Below are 20,345 nucleotides of genomic sequence, written 5' to 3' on the forward strand. Positions count from 1 at the left end.
CTTTGGGCAGTATACTCCCTCTTAATTCATCCTGAGATAGTAATTAGCAAACTTGGGCATGGCTGGGCAGGCAGGGAGGGAGGCCTCTGCTGTGCACCTTCTTGAAACAAGGCCTTGATAATGTCTTCTGTTGTCTGAGGAGGTGACTTCCCAGGGAACTCAAGAGTGTTACAGACAGCAAATCCTACCTCTTTCCTCTCTCCTTCCCCTATCAAAAATTCTCTCTCTCTCTCCCCCTCTCTGCCTGCATAACTTTCTCTGTCTCTTTGATCAGAACTCATGGCCTATCACCCTGCCCCCCCCCATTCCTTATTTACCTATCCTGCTCCCAATGAATAATGTATGTTATTCCAAAGCCATAATCTGCCCACAATCCTATCCCACCCAGTATCAATGTATATCTGATTTCGCATGTGAGTCTTACCATTAGTATTTCTAGGTTTAGAATTTTGTTTTGAATCCTTTCTATAGTTGCATGTAGACATCCAAGACTATTATTTTCTACTGCTGGTTCTGTTCTTGGACTTTGTCTCCTAAAATACATTCCTGGATGTATCTAATTTTATTATTTTCTCCTACTCTGATGCTTTTCTCTATAAGATCTAGCTTAGTGGTTATTATCCATCCTCCTTGCTTCCTGCTTTTCTTCAAATGAAAGGGACCATAAATCCCTTTTGATTAAATTGGCAAGATGTGAGGCAAGCAGATTTTTCTCTTGTAAACAAGATTTTGTTGTTTATTTGGTGATCAGTGCCCAGACACTATGAACAAGTTATATATCTTTTAAGGTATCTATAAGGTATCTTTTAGGGTATCTATAGAGATATCTAACAACAATATAGTTGGAATTCTTTTCTAACCATCATTCTAATAACTTTACAATTTAAAAGTTTTGGGGCAACTATACCTGAAGAAGAGAAAACCAAATACCAGTGTCTTGAATATGGATAAAGAATTTATTATCTACAAAGAAAGTCTTGCTTACTCCATATTTAATAAAACCATACTAACAAAATTTTGCTTTTCTATAACACATTAGAAAACCAAAGATGATAATCTCACAGCACACAATTCTGAGAGGTTGATATAACACTACAGAACAGCTTGATTTAGGAAACAATCTTCTGGAAAACTAAAATGTTAAGATCTTTCAAATTCAAAAACAGATCTTGGTGCTGGAGAAGAGATGAGAAAATCTACCTGTCTCCCTGCTTTGCTGAGATGGGGGGGGGGGGTCGCCTATGGGTGAACAATAGTATACCTACTGCTTGACTTAGTTGATATGTTGATCAGTTTTACTGAGCTTCTCCTCCCCACTGCCTTTAAAAATTCTTTGTTCTATGGGATGGCTGGTTTTCTATGTAGGGAAGGAGGAAATTTATTATGTCAAAACAAAAGATAGCATTTGAAAAATAAAAATTAATGAATGTTATTAAATTTTGATCCATGTGTACTTTACTTCTGTATAATACAAAAACTGCCTATGGAATGTTAGATCTACGTACCAGATAAGGCATGCTTCCCTTAATCAATATCCCATTATGAGATAATATATATATATGTATATATAATAATTTGTCAATCTTTACATGTCATAGAAATGTTATTATCATTCTTATTTTTATTACTATTGAGAAAAATAAGAACCAGGACATGATTTCAACTATTAAAAAGGCATTTATATTCATGTATATATGTATATGTGTGTGTGGTTCTCATTTATCCCCTCAATTTCCAATTCTTTGCTATCACAAAAAGAACTGCTATAAATGTTCTTGTACATATAGTTTTCCCCCTTTTTCTTCATCGCTTTGGGATACATATCTAGTGGTGGCATTACTATGCAGTTTTATTATAGCCCTTTGGGCACAGTTCCAAATTGTTCTCCAGGATAGTTGAACCAGTTCACAACTCCACCAACAGGGCATTAGTGTACTTATTTTTCCATACCCCCTCTAGCATTTGCAATTTTCCTTTTCTGTTATTTTAGTCAATCTGATAGGTATGAGATGGTACAACATTGTTTTAATTTGCGCTTCTCTAGTTATTAGTGGCGAACATTTTTATTTCTTCTTCTGAAAAATATCTGTTCTTATCCTTTGAACATTTATTAAATTTGGAATGGCTCTTAATGTGGCGGTCGGTGTGGTTTGTCCTTTGTTCTTTAAAGAGGACCATCACATCAGGGAGATGATGACATTACTCACATTGGACTTTGATTTGAGTGATAGAGGGCTGTACAAAGTCACCAGCCTCACTTTCTCCTCCAGTCATCTGGGTCCAGTGGCTAGATAGATCAGGATGACTAGAGATAGACCAGGATGCACTGGGAGACCTTGGCCCTTTTAAGCTAAGGTTTTTTCAAGTTCTCACTTTGAGTGAAGCAACACTCATTCTATGAATAGACCTTTTTAAGAAGTAAATCAAGGAGTGGCCCTTTTAATTAAAAAATAAGTAAATATATTATAATAAATACATTATATTTCTATGTAAAACAATGTAAAACAAATTAATTAATTTAAATAAATAAATAATAGATAAATTGGGGAATGGCTCTTATTAGGCCTTAATAAGAAATACTTGCAATAAATGCCCCTCCATCCCCATTGGTGAGGTACAGGCTCTGGGAACCCCCTTGAGCTCTCCTTGAATCTTCCCGCATGAGGCATTTGCCTGAGGCCATATAGCTAGGCCCACATCTCTGTTACTAGCCTAGCCCTCCATTGTCCAGCTACCCTCCCCCACCTAGATCCTCCCAAAATATCTATGCCCAAATCTGTTACCCTTAAACTAGCCTAGCCCTCCAATTGTCTGTCATCTCCAGGTAGCCTCCAGCTACTTCCCACCCTTAATCTTTCATTACTGGAGTCTGACCTCATTTGACTTCTCCTAAAGACCCTCCCCAAACTCCTCTTCTAGACCACCCCTAGATTCCTCCTACAGCTTTTCTGTATATAAGACCCATCTTGCCTCCAGGAGAGCTGAGAATTATCTAGCATAGACTCCCTCTGTGTCAGATTATTCTGGTCTCTCTTGTCCAGTACAAGCATCACAGGTACCGAGGCTCATTAAGAGTCCACCCATTATGGCGAATCTTTAATAAGCTTTGCTTTTCTTTGGCTGAGAGAAAGCTTGAGTTGAATTCATTCTGCAGGACACAGTGTGGTGCTATTTTGGGGTCTGAAGCACCCCTAAACCTTAAAACTCAACAGAACACCCATCCTGGGAAAGAAATTGAGGAGTTGCTGTTGTTCTTTGTTCTCCGTTCTCTAAGAGGCCCATGATATCAGGAAGATGATGCCTTGACTTGCGAGTGAATTGGATTTAAACGAGGGAGGGCTGTGCAAAGTCACCAGGGTCACTGTGTCCTCTGGAGCTTTCTGGGGCCAGTGGTAAGATATAGATGAGGATGTCTAGAGATAGCCCAGTAGCAGTGGGAGACCTTGATGTTTTTAAGCTAAGGTCTTTCCCTCAAGTTCTCACTTTGACTAAGGAAATGCCCATTCGATGATTAAGGCTGGTAAGAAATTAGGCAAGGAATAGCCCCTTTTATCTAATAAAAAAAATCAATCTGGGAGGGGAAGACCCTCAGAGTTTCTGACCAGCCAGAAACAATTACTATTTATGTTCACTCTGAGCCATTAGGGAACAAACAATGACCATTAAGTGGTGCTTGGGTTGGGACCTATTGTTAGCCAATCAATGAGAGCCATAGTGAATTGGGTTTAAGGCATGGTCTTTTAGAAAGAAATCTAGCCAGTAAAACCCAAGATATCTTGCTAGATTTTAGCTATTAAAATTACACTCCTTTGGGAACCCTCAGCAAAGGGGAGGAGAGGAGAGATGCTGAGTTGTGCAACAGGAACTGGCCAGTTGGGTCCCCAGTGGGGTAGCTCAGACTACTACTCATACCGGTAGGTTATGGTCCTTAGTTCTCAAAGAGGATTATGACATCAGGAAGATGATGCCATGATTTGCAAGTGAATTGGATTTAAGTGATTAAACATATTTTCACATTTGACTGTTGACTTTCAAAGCACAATCTAGACAATTCTTTGTAAATATCAACAGTAGATTGTTAAGGTCTGGATTATTTAGTCTCTTCTGATTGTCCTTTAGCTATTTACCTACACCAGAGAGAGTGAAGAAGCCTGGAAAGATGTCCAACTCAAATCATTCCAGTCACCAGCCTCATAAATCCCAGTGAAAAGTTTGCTCAGAGAGCAGACTGAATGGAACTCTGCTGAAATGAGGTTTGGAGAACTCTCTGGGGAATTCACCCACCTATTCTTTCCACAGGCCCCAATTACCATGGATAATTGAGACCTGTCTGGAATACAATATACAACTCTCTAAAGCTCACCATCTGCCAGCATCCCACAAAGACCACATTTTCTTCCTTGGTGACATGCGCTGCCAATTGTGGGTAGTGGCAAATGGTGGCCTCATTGTTGGAAGAGCCTGAAAGAACATTTTTTTCTTTGTCAAGAGTCAGATCATTAATTTGTGAGTGGCTAACTTCTTCCATTACAATGCTAATAGAATCAAACCTCTAACTGTGAGACAGTGAACCCTCTTCCCATCTGGATAATTCAGTAATTAAAGGCCCTGCCAATGACAATACATCTGTCAGTAAAATACAGGTCTGTTTTAGACACACACACACAAACATTCATGAGAGCAAAATAAAGCAAAAGGCAAAATAGAATCAGTACTAAGAAGATAGATCCTCTGTGTGCCCCTTCCTCTCCCACTTGAGTGCTGATTTTAGTTGATTTTCTTGCTGAGATCTCCTGTTGAAGTAAGTGCTCTCCTCAGTGGAAATCTCCCACCTGGGGTACATTCTCACATTAAAATTTTGCTTTGTCTTCTTTTTTCTTTAATAAGCTATAAACACTTCCTTTGGCATTGAGGTACTAATGAATACCAAATAGTCAGCTGGTAGGTCTTCTGGGGAGGGCAAATAGCTGGGCATAATGCCAATAGTGAAAAACCCAATTAGGTCCCAGAAGGGTAGTGTTGAAACATCTCTGACAGGACATTAAGCTGTGTGAGCTCTCAGTGATGCAGAGCCCTTGCAAAAGAGCCCTTTACCTGGAGAATCTTCCTTCAAGGTCCAGGAATTTGCAAGGGCTGGGCAGGGGTGGGGAACCTGCTACCTCGAGGCCACATAAGGCCCTCTAGGTCCTCAAGTATAGCCCTAGCCCTTTGACTGAATCCATTTGGACCTAGAGGGCTACATGTGGCCTTGAGGCCGTAGGTGCCCCACCCAAGGTGGGTATCCTCCTTAGTAACTCATGGGAAATAGCTTGAAATGACTCAAGACATAGGAAAACTATCAAAGAGCCATGTAGGACATATCACTTGTTCTCTTAGGATCCAATGCACTATAAATGATTTTTAAAGACTAGAAAGAGAGGCTATTTTAGGTACTTTTTTGTCCTTTCCACTGGGACTACCCTTTCTCAAACTTTCCTTAGGTGCTGGGAGGGGAGACAGTAGCCATAGGAAAGCAATAGGTTTTCTTTAGCATATAAATATTTGCTCCCAAACAATTTTGTTTTGTTTTGTTTTACCTTCTAAATAAACTAATCCATACTTTAAAATGAAAAGCTCCTGATTGGATGATTAAAAATAACTACAAAAATGACAGTAAAATGACTTTTAAATAAATCAAGAGGCAAGGTTAACTTAACCTGATGTTTTGCTTTTAAATCACTTTATTTCCTAATTTATTCCTCCCCCACCCTGTATCCAAGAGCCACTCCCCCAGGCCTAATTTATAATCTGCTCTTTGAAAACAAACATTCTGGAGTAGAGAGAGATTGATTGGGATCCCAGACTAGACCAGAACAACGTTCCACGTCTGCCACTGGCCCTTATTCATGCTATGACCATGGGTAAACTATTTGACTTCTCTGGCCCACAGTTTCCTCTTCTACATGAAAGTGATAATATGTGAGAAGACTTACTTTTTTGGGTCATGAAGATTAATTCCAAAATTATTCACTCTATTTGTCTAATTTTTTTTTCAATACTTCAATTATCACATTAATGGAAGTGTTGGTACAGGTGTTAACCCATCTATGCCTTCCATTTATGTCCTCAAAAAATGTTCCATAAAAGATCTTCCCAATGTGGGTAAACTATCATTCCACTTGCTTTTTCAATGTAACTTCTGTTGAATGATAGAACCAACTTCATGCAAGTCAATGTTGGTAACTTATGGCAACCTACAAGGTATCCTTGACATAGCCCCATATTTGGTGACTCCATGGATAAAGTGTAGTCAGGCTGACCTAAGTTTAAACCCTGACACGACACAGACACTTGCTAGCTACGTGACCATATGTGAGTCACTTAATTTCATGCAGCCTCAGTTTCCCCATATGTAAAATAGAGATAATAATAGCAACTATCATACACAACAATATTGTTGTGAAGATCAAGTTAGATAGAATTCAAAGATCACTGCAGATGGCAACTGCAGTCATGAAATTAAAAGACAATTGCTCTTTGGAAGGAAAGCCATGTTAAATCTGGAGAAGAAACTAAAAAGCGGAGATATTAAATTGCCAAGAAAGATCTATATAGTCAAAGCTATGATTTATTCCAGTAGCAATGTATGGCTGTGAATGTTGGACTATAAGCAAAGCTGAGCTCTGCAGAATTGATGCCTTTGATTTGTAGTGCTGGAGAAGACTTTTGAGAGTCTTTTGGAGATCAAATCAGTCAGTACTTAAAGAAATTAATTCAGGCTATTCACTAGAAGGTCAAAGGCTAAAGCAGAAGATGAAAAACTTTGGCTATACAATGAGAAGATGGGAGTCATTGGAAAAGACCTCCATAATGGAAAAATTGAAAGCAAAAGGAAAAGGGCATGGCAGAGGATGAAATGGATAGATGGTATCATGGAAACAATAAACATGAACTTGGACAGACTTTGAGAGATAGTGGAGGACAGAAAAGTCTGGTATGTAATGGTCCATAGGGTCATGAAGAGTAGGAAATGACTGAACAACAGAACTACTAACAAAAAGTATGTCACAAATCTAAAAGCACTATATACATGCCTGCTGTTTGTTAGGATCACTATTAGTAATTACTTCAGAAACTGCTTTAAAAAGTGATGGCTAGAAAGTCTCTGAACATCAACCGACAAACATTTATTGAACACTTACTATGTGCTAAATACTCTACTAAGGACCAAAGAAAGACAAAAGCAATTCCTGACCATAAGGACCTTAGCTGTGTAAAGCCAAGCATGAGCAGCTTTCCAAAGGATAGTTGCTGTGAACAGCTTTCAAGGTTCTGATTACATAGTATAGTGAACTTATTCAGTAACAAATCAGAGCAAAACATTCATAGAAAATCAAGGTACAGCATTCAGAATGTTACAACTTATCACAGAAAATCAAAATTCACCATGTCACAACTCAAACTTATCACTAAAATGACCACACGGTTTTCACCAAAGTGGTCACATAGTTTTGAACAAAGTACAATCATTTAGTCAATCAATCACGTAGTACCTCAATTATTCAATCATAAGGTACAAAATGTCAAAATCCTTCACCCATGGGACACACTAAATTACAAATCAGTCACTATTCAGACATCAGTCACTATTCAATCACAAGTCACTACTCAGTACAGTCTTAAGGGGTAGTGGGAAATACACAAGCCATCCACCCCTAGGTCTCTAGTAAATTGCAATTTCAGTCACTACTCAGTACCTACGGAGAGGTCTTTTCATCTTGACTCGGGGCAGGCTTTCAGCTTCCATTGCTCCTCTTCCACAGTGCCAGATTCCACCCACATCTAACCAACTGCCCCCTGAGTTCAAAGGCAGACGATTCCCAGTTCCTTGTCCAGCTCTCCGTGCAGTTCCTACTCCACATTAGAGCTCACAGTGTTCGGTCCATCTCAAATCCTTTCTCTGTTCCTGGGAAGACAAGGCTTAACAAAGCCACAGGGACATTCATACACATTAACAAAGCCACAATAACATTTGTACAGAATACTGACACCACAGTCATGCTTCCTCAGTCTTTGGCAGCTCCAGCTGGCCCTCAGAATTCTTCAGCAGCTTCATTCTCAAAATCAAAATTGCTTTCTCCACAGAAATTCCTCTCCAGCAGCAGCAGCCCAGCCTTCAGGTGCTCATCCCAAGAAGTTCTGACTTTCCCAGCAGGGGTTTTTCCTTACATACAGTATTGCTCATCCTTGTTCAGCCCCTTCCTGTCATATCAGCAACAGGGGTTCATACCTTCTGTTTCCTTAACAAAGGCTTAATTTGAATCTTGGTGCTAAGTATCTGTCAGTTTAGCAATACAAAGGGATCTTCAAATTCCATTACCATTACAACTTGTTAATGGGGGAGACAACATGCAAGCACTTACCTATAAGACAGATCAGTTAAATTTGTGATAGCCTCAGAGGGAAGCCTCTAGCATTAAGAGGAACCAGGGAAGACCTTTTGTAGAAGGTAGGATTTTATTTAAGACTTGCAGGAGGCCAAGGAAGCCAAAGGAGGAGAAGACAAGGAAGAACATTTCCAGGCATGGAACACAGTGAGTAAAAATTTTAGGAGGTAGAGGTGGGAAATGAAGTGTCATATATAAGGAACACCAAGGAAGTCAATGTGACAGGATAGTACTGTAAAAGAAGAGGAATAACATATAAAAAGACTGAAAGGGAGGGAGAGACAAGATTGTGAAGGGCTTAAAAACCAAAGAGAATATGAGGGCCCAAGTCCAGCTGCATAAAATTCTTCTCCCTGGTAGAGTTTGATTTGTGAGTATTCCCTGCATGAAGAGGAGAGTTCACAAGAGCATGGGCAAGAGAGACAGACAGACAGACAGACAGACAGGGGTGGGGAACCTGCCACCTCGAGGCCACATATGGCCCTCTAGGTCTCAAGTATAGCCCCGGTCTTTTGACTGAATCCATTTGGACCTTGTGGGCTACATGTGGCCTTGAGGCCGTAAGTGCCCCACCCAAGGTGGGTATCCTTCTTAATAACCCATGGGAAATAGCTTGAAATGACTCAAGACATAGAAAAACTATCAAAGAGCCGTGTAGGACATATCACTTGTTCTGTTAGGATTCAATGAAAGACAGAGAGAGAGAGAGAGAGAGAGAGAGAGAGAGAGAGAGAGAGAGAGAGAGAGAGAGAGAGAGATCTTAGTTTCTTAGTCTTATGGCTTCCAACTCAAGAGAAAAAGTCACTGGACTGGGAAATATGACTGTTCAAGTTCACTAACTATTTATATGACCTCTAGCCTTAGTTTCCTTCTCTATAAAATGCAAAGACTGTATCAGATGATCTCTGTGTCCTGCCCATTTTAATTGCTTAGCCTATAGTCTTGGCCTATACTCTCTGTAAGAAGAAACAAAGCCTAGTATTTCATAGCTATAATGAAAATTCTCTGGGAGAGCTAACCCATGAAACACTTCACAAAGAAGGGGAAAATGAAAGAGGAAAAATTGATGCACAAAAGAGGCACCTCTCTGATTTCATAGTGTTTTCTAAGGCCAGCTCTGCCTATGTTTATCTGTTAAGAGTGAAGGTCTTTGCAGTTGCTGGAGGGGGCAGGGGTGAAGAAAGGAAATCGATTTTAGAGCATGCAGCCCTGGTTTGCACAGGGCAGAGACTATCCTGCAAAACACATTGTAAGGTTTTTCTTTTATCTTGGCTCCTCCAACTCTTTTCCTAATTTTCTCTATACCACAACTTTATACCACCAGGTGTCAGCCTTGTGTAGATTTTAGTAGAGAATAAGTCGCAAATAATTATAAAGAACTATGCTTTCACCTCCAATCACCCTTCAGACAACTTTATTTCATTAAGAGTTTAGAGGCTGTTGTATGTGGACTTAGGACTTCCACTTTCACGGATGCATCAACATTAATAAACTGACCACTCGGAAAGTATCGATGGGTGACAAAACCTTCCTTTAAATATTTTGTTTCAGTTTACTAAGAAGATTTTGGAAGCAATTTCCTCTAACACCTCTCTCTAGCTTTTCCCTACCTCTCTGCCCTGGCAACAGCGGGCTTATTCACACAGATTAACATGGAATTGGAAAATTGTATTTCTTTCCTATTATTGACTTTTGTCCAGTGTTCTTTGCTTTTCTCCCACATCATCCCACCACCATGTAATCAAGAGTATTGTAAAGTAAAGAAGCTGAGAAAAAGCTTTGTTTAAATACTTGCCCCAAATCTCTATACAGCTGCAGACTGGTTGAAGAAATTGAGGATGTTTAGCCTAGAGAAGTGAATTCTCCGTGAGGATGTGGTAGCTGTCTTCAAGGATTTGAAGGGCTTCCTGTAAAGGAAGGAGACGACATCTTGTTCTTGACCACAGAGGTTGGAACCAGGAATAAAGAGGGGGGTCATAAGCACAGATAAAGGGGCTGCAGAGTCAATGTAACATCATTGGTGCTGACCAAAAGAGGAATGGGCTACCATTGGAGATGAATTCCCCAACACTGAAGGTTCTCAAGAGGAGGCTGATGGACCACATTTCAGCAATGCTATAGAGATTACTGCTAATACCCAGATTGTTCTGGTTGGCCCCTGAGGCCCCTTCAAATACTGATGTGCTATGGTTCTGCCTATACTCTTCTAAACCCAGTCTTCCCCAATATTGTAAAATGTTAGTCAGTGCCTATGAATTTACAAGCTACAGGAATTTATGTATTTGTTCTATTTTTTTAAGAGCACCACTTTTATGAGTCAACTTAGATATTCTGCATTCAGAGACTCGATGTACTTTTTACAAAGTTCTGTATTCTTTAAGGGTTGAGTAAGTTTTTGAGGGGGATGTTGGGGCCTAGGGATTTTTAGTGTTGGATTTTTCTAGACTGATTGGATCCCCAGTGGTATATACTGGAACTCTTACCAGGGAAGGGGGTGATGTGGGGCCAGCTTCAGAGAGGAACAGGATATTTGCCTGATGGCATAGGGATCTAATTAATCACATTTCCCCTAGGTATTCCAGGTAGCTGTGGCCAACCACTTCCAATGCCTAAGAACATGGTGTCCTGGGAATCTTTCTGTCTTGAACCATTAATGAGACTAGGGATTGGGTCAAAGGGAACCCCTGCTCAAACTTTATCTTGTCTTCTGTGTCCCCAAATCTGGGATCCCAGGATTCCTTGGTTCTTTTGTACTAAGTCTTAGCATGCCCCAAAAGTTGAACTAACCAAATAATAGAAGAGAAAGAAGAAGGAGGGGAGAAGAGAGAGGGGAGAGAGGGAAAAAGGAGAGGTTACAGGGTAGAAGAAGAAAGACTGAAACTACAAAGCCAAGTTTTTTCTACTCAGTTCCTCATATCCAGGATAGAGCAGGTATAGGATAGTGTTTCATCTTCTGTTTTTGAAGAAGATGAATGACTTCACAAGGGGATATCTTGACTTGCATGTGAATTGGATTTAAGTGGGCAGAGTTGCACAAAGCCTCACTCCATCCTCCAGAGTTATTGAAGTTCAGTTGGCAAGACAAAAGTCAGGACAACTGGTGATGGCCCGGAATGCGGTGGATAACCTTGACATCTTCAGTATCAGACCAAACTCTAATAGCTCCACAGAACTTGCATCAACTGCTTTCATGGCCGTTGGAACAAATTGTTCTCCATCACCCATTCCCCTGGAGGAAGTCTTCTCATGCTTAGGGTAGATAACCCCCAAACTCACCTATGGGTTTGGGACCTATCAATTACCCTCAACCTGTCTCCTGAGATGGTTTACTAGAATGTGGCTGCTGTGCATGCTAGAGCTTTTTGGAGATACAGGTGGAGTTGGTTAGACCAGCTGGACACCAGAGGTAGATAAGCAGCCCTGAAAGGACTCAGCAAGCACTCACACCAGACATGCTTGTCCTCCTTGAATGTCAATAAATCCCAGGTGCAGAGTCCTCCTGAGCCATACGAAGGGAAGAGAAGAAAAGTAACAATAGAGACTGGGGACTGATTCCCTCATCAACCGTCATCATGTCAGGCCAAAGAGAGACTAGAGTCAAGCTAGGCCTTGACCCCAATATAGTTTCTTCTCTTGTCTTGTCAGTAGGAAAGAGAAGAAGAAAAAACAGAACCATCAGGCTTTCACTCCCTCAGCATCCTGTGGACAAGATCCATGGGAAGCAAATTCAAGGGCAAAATTCCAGAAGCCTTGTCTGCTACTTCTAATGTCTACTCTCTGCTTGACCTCTTAGGATGAGGCCTATGGACATTGGAACCTCTACCAGAAATAACGCAAGATGGAAGGGAGTCCTCCTTAAATGGGATCTTCATTAAATGAGCAGACATTCATCTCTCTCCTTAGATGGCACCCAGAGTTATGCAAACAAGAGAGTCCTACCTTATGTTTATAATCAGAAACCATCTCCTCTATTCTGTGATACAGTGGGGAATCTTCCTTTACAGGAAGTTCTTGGGGCAGCTAGGTGGCACAGTGAATAGAGCACTGGCACTGGAGTCAGGAGAAACTGAATTCAAATCCGACCTCAGACACTTAACACTTACTAGTCATGTGACCTTGGGCAAGTCACTTAACTCCAATTGCCCTCCAAAAAGCAAAAAAGCAAAAAAAAAAAAAAAAGAACTAAGTTGCATTCTAGCCTCATATAATTAATTAACTGTTTGACCGTGGGCAAATCATTTAACTTCTACCTCAGTCTCCTCAACTACATACGTACAAATACATACATACACACATATATAAACATAATCATAACACAAAAGAGCCATTATAGTCTGCCAATGGAATTGAACATGATAAAATAAATTGGAATTCTAGCACCATATTGTAGAATCAATGTTTATTTCTCCACCACAGAAACCAGATTACCTGTCCCTTGTTCTGACTTCTCAATGACTGAGAAGCTACATTGGAATCAATTTTTGCATAATGAGTAGGGCGTAAGGAGGTTCAATCAGTGATGACCAACCAGTAGATCTAATTCAATGTCTTTCTTATCCATGGCACGTGCTGCATTTTGCAGTGTATAAATGGATCAAGATGGGCAAAGTTTCTTCCCTCTAGAAACTTATAGTCTAAGAGCCAATAATGAACTGGGCAGACATATAAATGACCAAGATAGATTCAAGGAGGAGAGAAATGAGAGTCATTATTTGATAGTCCAGATAATACACCATAAGGATCTAAGCAATGCTTTGTAAGTTTTGTTCCTAAATCTGGGATTTCAGTACTTTCATGGAGCCTTGGTCTCTTTAAGGTTCACATGCCCTCCATTGCTCAGATCACAATCTCTCCAAGACATCTTGCTTTGTATTCTAGAGGACTTTCTCTAAGTTCTTTTGCATTTCATGGGTCCCAGTGCAACACATAGACTGTCTAACTACTATTTCTTGCTTTAACGACACAACCTACTCTGCTCCTTTTCTGAGCATACATTTCCCATGTGATCTACCTTATACTACTTCTTGCATGTAAACTATGTTTGGAAACATACCATGGCCTTTTTCTAACATACGTCTTTTCTTCGCCTTCTGGAACTCTCACAATTTTGCTCTTTCAGAGATTGTCATGCTTCATGATTTGCTACGATGTAGTAACACTGGAAAACTACTGATGTTAAAACAAAAGTAAAAACAAAACCTTGGGCTTTTGTGCTGGGGAGTAATTTAGGAGTATTAAAAGCCCTTCATAATTTCCTAAATTCAGTCTAGTCCACTCTATGTGTGCTGTTCAGTTCTGGGTACAGTTTACTGTCTACATGTAATGTCTCTCTCAGATATGTGTACTGATTTTATGGACCAACAGTCTAACTGCATGCCACAGAAAACAGGCATTTGTCATCCATTTGATTTTACCAGTATGGATGGTTAGGTCAGTATTTTTTAGTAAGCCACATAATGTTCTGGGGTTCAATGCAATCAACCTAATGTCATTCACAAATAGGAAAAAAACCAGGAAATGCCTTTTCCATTTGTACCCTAGGCAAGACAGCCTCTATAACAGTGACAAGTAGATTTTGGGGAGTATAAATTTCATTGGTTTGTTCATTGCTAACATCAAGAATCACAGAGTAATTGAGAAGGGGAAGGAAAGAATATGCATATATTAAGTGCCTACTACATTCCACGCACTAAGCTAAGCCCTTTATAAAGATTAACTTACTTGATCCTCACAACAACCCTGTGAGGCAGGTACTATTATTATTATTATTCCCATTATACAGTTGTGGAAATTAAGGCAAATAGTATGATTTTCCCAGGGTCATACTAAGTGTTTGAGATCAGATTTGAATGCAGGTCTTCCTGACTCCAGGCTCAACACTCTATCCACTGCACAACCTAGTTGTCTCCAATTAAAAAGTCATTTTTGTGGTTGAATTTATCAAGGAACTTTGTACAGTATTAACCTATGCATGAGAAATTATTTTGTGCCTTATAACATTCCAACAATAAAAACAATCATCCTAACAGCCCTTAAGGTTTCACCTAAATGAAAAAGAGCTCCCAGGGAAGAAGAAAGTGGCTCCTAGGATTCATCAATATAAAGAAAATTTAGTGTAGTACATTGAAAAGATCATTGGACTTGGGGGAAGAAAAGACCCAAGGCTGGGCTCCAACCTGACAACTTACTACTTGTACAAACAAGGGCAAAGCCACAAGAGCTCTCAGAGCTCAATTTTCTGTTGGCAGCTGTGGTGTAGGACAGAGAGTTGTCATTTGAGAGTCAAAGGCCTTAACATCGATTAGCTATGCAACCTTGCCCAGGACGCTTAGCCTTGCTTTGCTTATCTGCTAAACAGAAATGGTAATAGTAATCACGATAATCATTCACATGTCTATGACATGTTAAGTTTTACAAAGTACTTTTTATATATTAGCTCATTTAGTCCTCACAACTACTCTGTGAGGCAAGCATCATTATTATCCTTCTTTTGTAGATGAGGAAATTGAGGGTGAGAGAGGTCAAGCAGTTTGCCCAAGGTCATACAGCTAAGTGAATATTTGAGGTAGCATTCGAACTCAGGTTTTTCTGACTCCAAGTCCAACTCCCTATGCATTCTACCATCTCACCACCTCAGATAACTTGCATTAGCTTGTGTTAGCTTTGCTCTATGGATCTGATATAAAAATGGGTGCCATATGCTCTATAACCACAACATATTACAGAAATGTCAACTAATATTGCATCCTTCCTATGGCTATGGTGGGGAAAGTGTAGTCCTTTTGTGCAGTTACTTAGATCCCAGAGGATGTTACACATAGATTCCTTATGTACTTATGAAATGAATGGAGGTCTCCAGCATGCTCCCTGCTTGGTCTGGTTAAGTCATTGTGTTTCCTAAGGGCCTTTTCCTCTTTTACTCAAACCTGCTGGCAGTCAACCAGATCCCATAAGCTCCTGATGGCTCAAAGGAACTGGCCGTGGGGAGATCTTCCCTTTCTCTCCAGAGCCTCCATTGTCCTTTTCCCACCAGATGTTGGACACCCTCTCCCAGATAGATGCTAACCCATTTCAATCCAACCACTGGAGGTAATCTACTCCAACCCAGTGGACTACAACCTTCCTTCCCAACAGTGATTGATGAAGTGAAGACTTAATAAAATTTTTTTCAATTCAATTCAATTCCATTCCATTCAATGGTTGTTGTGTGGAAAGTGCTTTGTAAACTGCTTAGCATGAGATGAAGTGAGACATGAGATCTGATTCTCTGTTTCATTATGGATACGGTATAACATGATAACAGAAATCCTGAGCATCTCTAGAAAGAAAGTCATGAAAACAGCTTGTGACACACTTCTTATCTTGATCACACTCCTCTAGAAAAAAGAAGAAAGCACATCTTATATATCATGAGAATCCATCAATGCCAAGCACAGGGCCCAGAATCAGGCAGCAGTCTCTTAACACTTAGAACACTTGTTTCAGATGAACTTGAGGGAAGGAACATATCTTTTTGCTGTCCAGTGAAAAATTCAAAATTTTATTTTCATTTCGTAAGCACATAAACATTTGCCATCTTGGTAAAAATGTCCGCAGAGGATGATTAGCTTGCCATTCGTTATACCAGAAAACTTTGGTCCATTCCCTGTGAAGAGGCATTGTCTAAAGGGAATGTTTTGAGTCATTCATGAGGAATGGAGTTCCATTTGCTGTTATGCAATTAACTTTTGATTATCCAAGACTGAAATGACATTTCATTAGTTTCCCCATTAAAGAATGGAGCAATTTTGGTTTCCCCACAACTAGCAAGCTTAAGGAAGAATTTGGAGAGGAGAAAGAGGTGGAGGGAAGGAAAAAGAAGAACTGAGGAGAAAAGAGAGGGAAAGAGAGGGGGAGGTGAGTAGAGGGGAGGTGAGTAGGCTGAGTTTATGCCAATTCTAAACAATAGATGGCAGTATCACTTTGCCTTTGCCAAACCTGATGGAGGAGAAATTTTTACACAATCATTTTTCTCAAAAAACATTTTTTTTCCTTTCCTGAAAATCCAATTAAGCGATAAAAATGACCAAAAAAAAATGTTTCATCAACATGGAGGATCTTAGTCTGTGGTTAAACTTGATGATCTGGATGATCGAACAGACAGGCATATTGTTTCTGATAATGATAAGAATGACAGTTCAATTTCTCTGTTGTTTTGAGGTTTTCAAAGTATTTCTTCACAGTGGTCCTGGAAATGAGTCAGTGTAAGCACTGGTATCCCTATTTTACAGATATGGCAACTGAGGAAAAGCAAGTTTACTTGATGACTTTGGAGCAATGATCATAGTTAACTCAGAAGACAATAAGAAAAATGAAAACTGAATTTAAAAAACATTAAAAAGAGCATCCAACTACATAGGGGGAAAGATGGTTGGTTTCAAGTGTTTGCAAAGAAAAGGAATTAAGCTTGTTCTACTAGGATTCAGAAAACAGAACTAAGAGTGATGAGTGGAAATTACAAAAAAAGCTGACCCTTGAATCTATTACCCACTTTCCAAATCATCATTTGGTGCCTCAGGCCTTACCATTAACCTTGTTGCTTTGCCTGCTGGTCCCTAAGAACCATATCACCTTTCCTAGCCAGCTATGTCAGCTGGGCTACTGAAATATGGCTTTCTAAGACATGGTGGCTGCAGTTCCCCTGGGAGTGAGAGGCATTGACCCTTCTTTAGTACTAGCTTTCTGGTCTCATGACTCAGAGGGAACAATGGAGTGGAAGGGTGACTCTGCCCTTATGAGATGTTGGTCTTTGCCAGGGACTGCAGCACAGAAGCCTCCTTTTAGGGGTGTAGAGGCTTGGGCCTGTCCCAGATTTTTGTGGGTGGCATGGGGTAGGAACAGCAGAATACCCATCTCTACACCACCTTCATTTGACTTTCTCATTCCACCACCGAGAAGCATTGGGCTGCTGCTCAGTGAGATCAGGATCCTATTTCTGGGGCCAGTACATCCTTCCCTTCTAGCCCTATAGTCAAGGACACATCACAAGCTACCCAAACATTCGTATAGCCACTTCTTTTGCCACCTCTCTCTTCAATGAGTGACCTAAGGAATCCCATGAGACAGAGTTGGAGTCGGAAGCCCAGTGCTTTCCATTTCTGAACCTACCCCCTGCTTTCACCATCCCAGGCTCAACTTCCATGACTTTTTCCTTAGAGGAATACAAATGCTATCGGACTTCCTTTGAAGCTGCCCTCCTGGGGATGGTCTTTCTCCTGGGACTTGACCCCTGCTGCCTTGCCTAGTTCCATCTCTAGTTGGAGAGCACTTGGTAAAGAGTAATATACTTACATAGTAGACTTTCAAATAAAACTAGCTCTATGACAGAGCATAATTTTGGGATATGAGATCTCTGTGGCTAAATTTATTTTTCTCTCTATTTTTTGTCTTGTATTATAGGTATTTGTGTGTGTTAGTGGTCATGTGTTGAGAAATAAATATCATATTCTCTTTGAGAACTAAATCCCTCAGAAGCTTGTGAGTTTGGCAGGTATTGACATTATTCCAGCATGAAATCATATAGGAAAGCCCCATGTTGTCTGTTTCTTTCCAATTCTGACTTGTATGATAGTTGTTTGTTTGTTTTTGTATACATGTCTTCCCTACCAATACATAATAAACTCATAGGAGTAGGGTGCCTATCTGGTTGGTCTGTGGATTTTCCTCAGACACTAGTATTTTGTCCCTTGCCCAGAACAGTTTACAGTACAGGTTTGCAAGTGAGAAATGAGGATAGACTTGACCAAACTCAGTACTCCCCCTTAAACCTTTTACATCATAAAGAACAATCCAAATGTCACTTAGCCAAATCACTTAATAGGAGGGTAATCCTGGCTTCTGACACTTGTAAACTGCATAATCCTGGGCAAGTAATTTAATCCCGTTTGCCTCAGTTTCCTCAACTGTAAAGTGGACTGGAAAAAGAAATGGCAAACATCTCCAGTATCTTTGCCAAGAAAACCCCAAATGAAGTCCCAAAGAGTTGGACATGACTGAAACAATTGAACAATAGCTTTGCTTGAACCCTTGTAGCAGCCAGCACCCCAGCATCCCCAGGGTGGCTGCCAACACAGGTTCTTTGATCTGCTTTGATAAAGGAAAGCAACTCAAAATGGGTTAACAAGCTTAATTTAATCAGTCAAATATGTATCATTTACCTAGTTCAGGGGGAAAAGGTCAGAACCCCGAACTTCAGAATATACAGACAGTATTGTCAAGACAGAGAAACAGATCAAGTAGACGGTTTCCAAACTGTCCAACCATTACATCCATACCAAATCAAGATCTGGGTTTCATCAACATCTGGGTTTTTTTTTCAAAGCTGAGGGGCTCTCAACAACGTCTTCCCAGAATCTCATCTGATCAAATCACAGAACACTTCTCAAAGTGAGCCCCAAAACAACGCTACACATCAGGGCTTATATAGCCTTCTCCTGGCTCACAGAATGTAACAACCTTCTGGACCCACTGGCCAATCACAAAGTATCTACTGAAAAAACAAGCCTTCCACCCCAGGCTCCAGGTGCACTTTAGCCTAGGGGCCGGGAAGATCTTAAAAATTTATATTCCCATATACAACCCTCAACCCATGTAATAGTTGGATGCTTTATTTACTTAGAGGCAATGTGTAGTACCCGTAGTAGAAAGATAATTAGACTTGGATCCAGGAGATCTTGTTTAAAGTCCTTTCCTGTCTACTTACCAGACAGGGAAGTATTTTAACATCTCCAATCCTCGTTTACCCCACCTGCAAAGTGGAGCTAATGATACTTGCCCTAACAACTTCACAGAGTTAATATTAAGATCAAATGAGAGAACGTATGCAAAGCCCATCTATACTGTCAAGGTAAGCTATTGTTATAATGCAAGGTATCGCCCCTCTGAAATTTCTCTGTGTTGATGCTTGTAAACAGAAGATGGCTTAAACAGGAGTTGTAGTCTCTTTATATTTGTGTCTTAGAATTTGAATTTGGTTCATTCAAAGAGACCCAGATTAAGAGTTCCATTATTAATCTGAACTGGACTTCACAGTAGAAGGAGTGTTGTTAACTTTACCTTTTATTCCTTTTATCTTGATCCTTTCTACTTAAAAAAAATATTTTCCCAATTACATGTTAGTGTCAAACACTTTTTTTTAAATTTTGAGGTACAATTTCTGTCCTTCTACCCTTCTCCCTAAGATAGTAAGCAGCTGTTGCAGCAAGCACCCCAGTGTCCCCAGGGTGCCTGCTCACACAGGTTCCTGGATCCGCCCTGTCAAAGGAAAGCAACTCAAAATGGGCCAACAAGCTTACTTTAATCAGTCAGACATACATCGTTCACCTTGTTCAGGAGAAAAGGTCAGCACCCTGAACCTCAAAGTACACAGGCATAATTATCAAGACAGAAACATCAAGTAGACAGATTTCCAAACTGTCCAACCATCACATCCATACCCAGTCAACATCTGGGTTTCCACATTCTGGGTTTTTCAAAGCCGGGGGACTCTCAACAATGGCTTCCCAGAATTCAGATCAAATCACAGAACACTTCTCAAAGTGAGTCCCAAAACAAAGCTACACATCAGGGCTTATATAGCCTTCTCCTGGCTCAGAGAATGTAACAACCTTATTGACCCACTGGCCAATCAAAAAGTATCTACTGAAAAACAAGCCTCCCTCCCCAGGCTTCTGGTGCACTTTAGCCTAGGGGCAGGGAAGATCTTTAAGTTTGCATTTCCATTACAGCAGCCTAATATAGGTCATATATGGGCAATTATGTAGAACATTTCCATGTTAGTAATTTTGTAGATGAAGATTCAAACAAAAAAGAAAGATAGAGAAAAATAGCATGTTTCAGTCTGCATTCAGACATCAGTTCTTTCTCTGGAGGCAGATAACA

Source organism: Petaurus breviceps, unplaced genomic scaffold, assembly GCF_028583685.1.
Source record: "Petaurus breviceps papuanus isolate PSGF00001 unplaced genomic scaffold, PetGlider_PUasm1.0 126, whole genome shotgun sequence".
Lineage (NCBI taxonomy): Eukaryota > Metazoa > Chordata > Mammalia > Diprotodontia > Petauridae > Petaurus > Petaurus breviceps.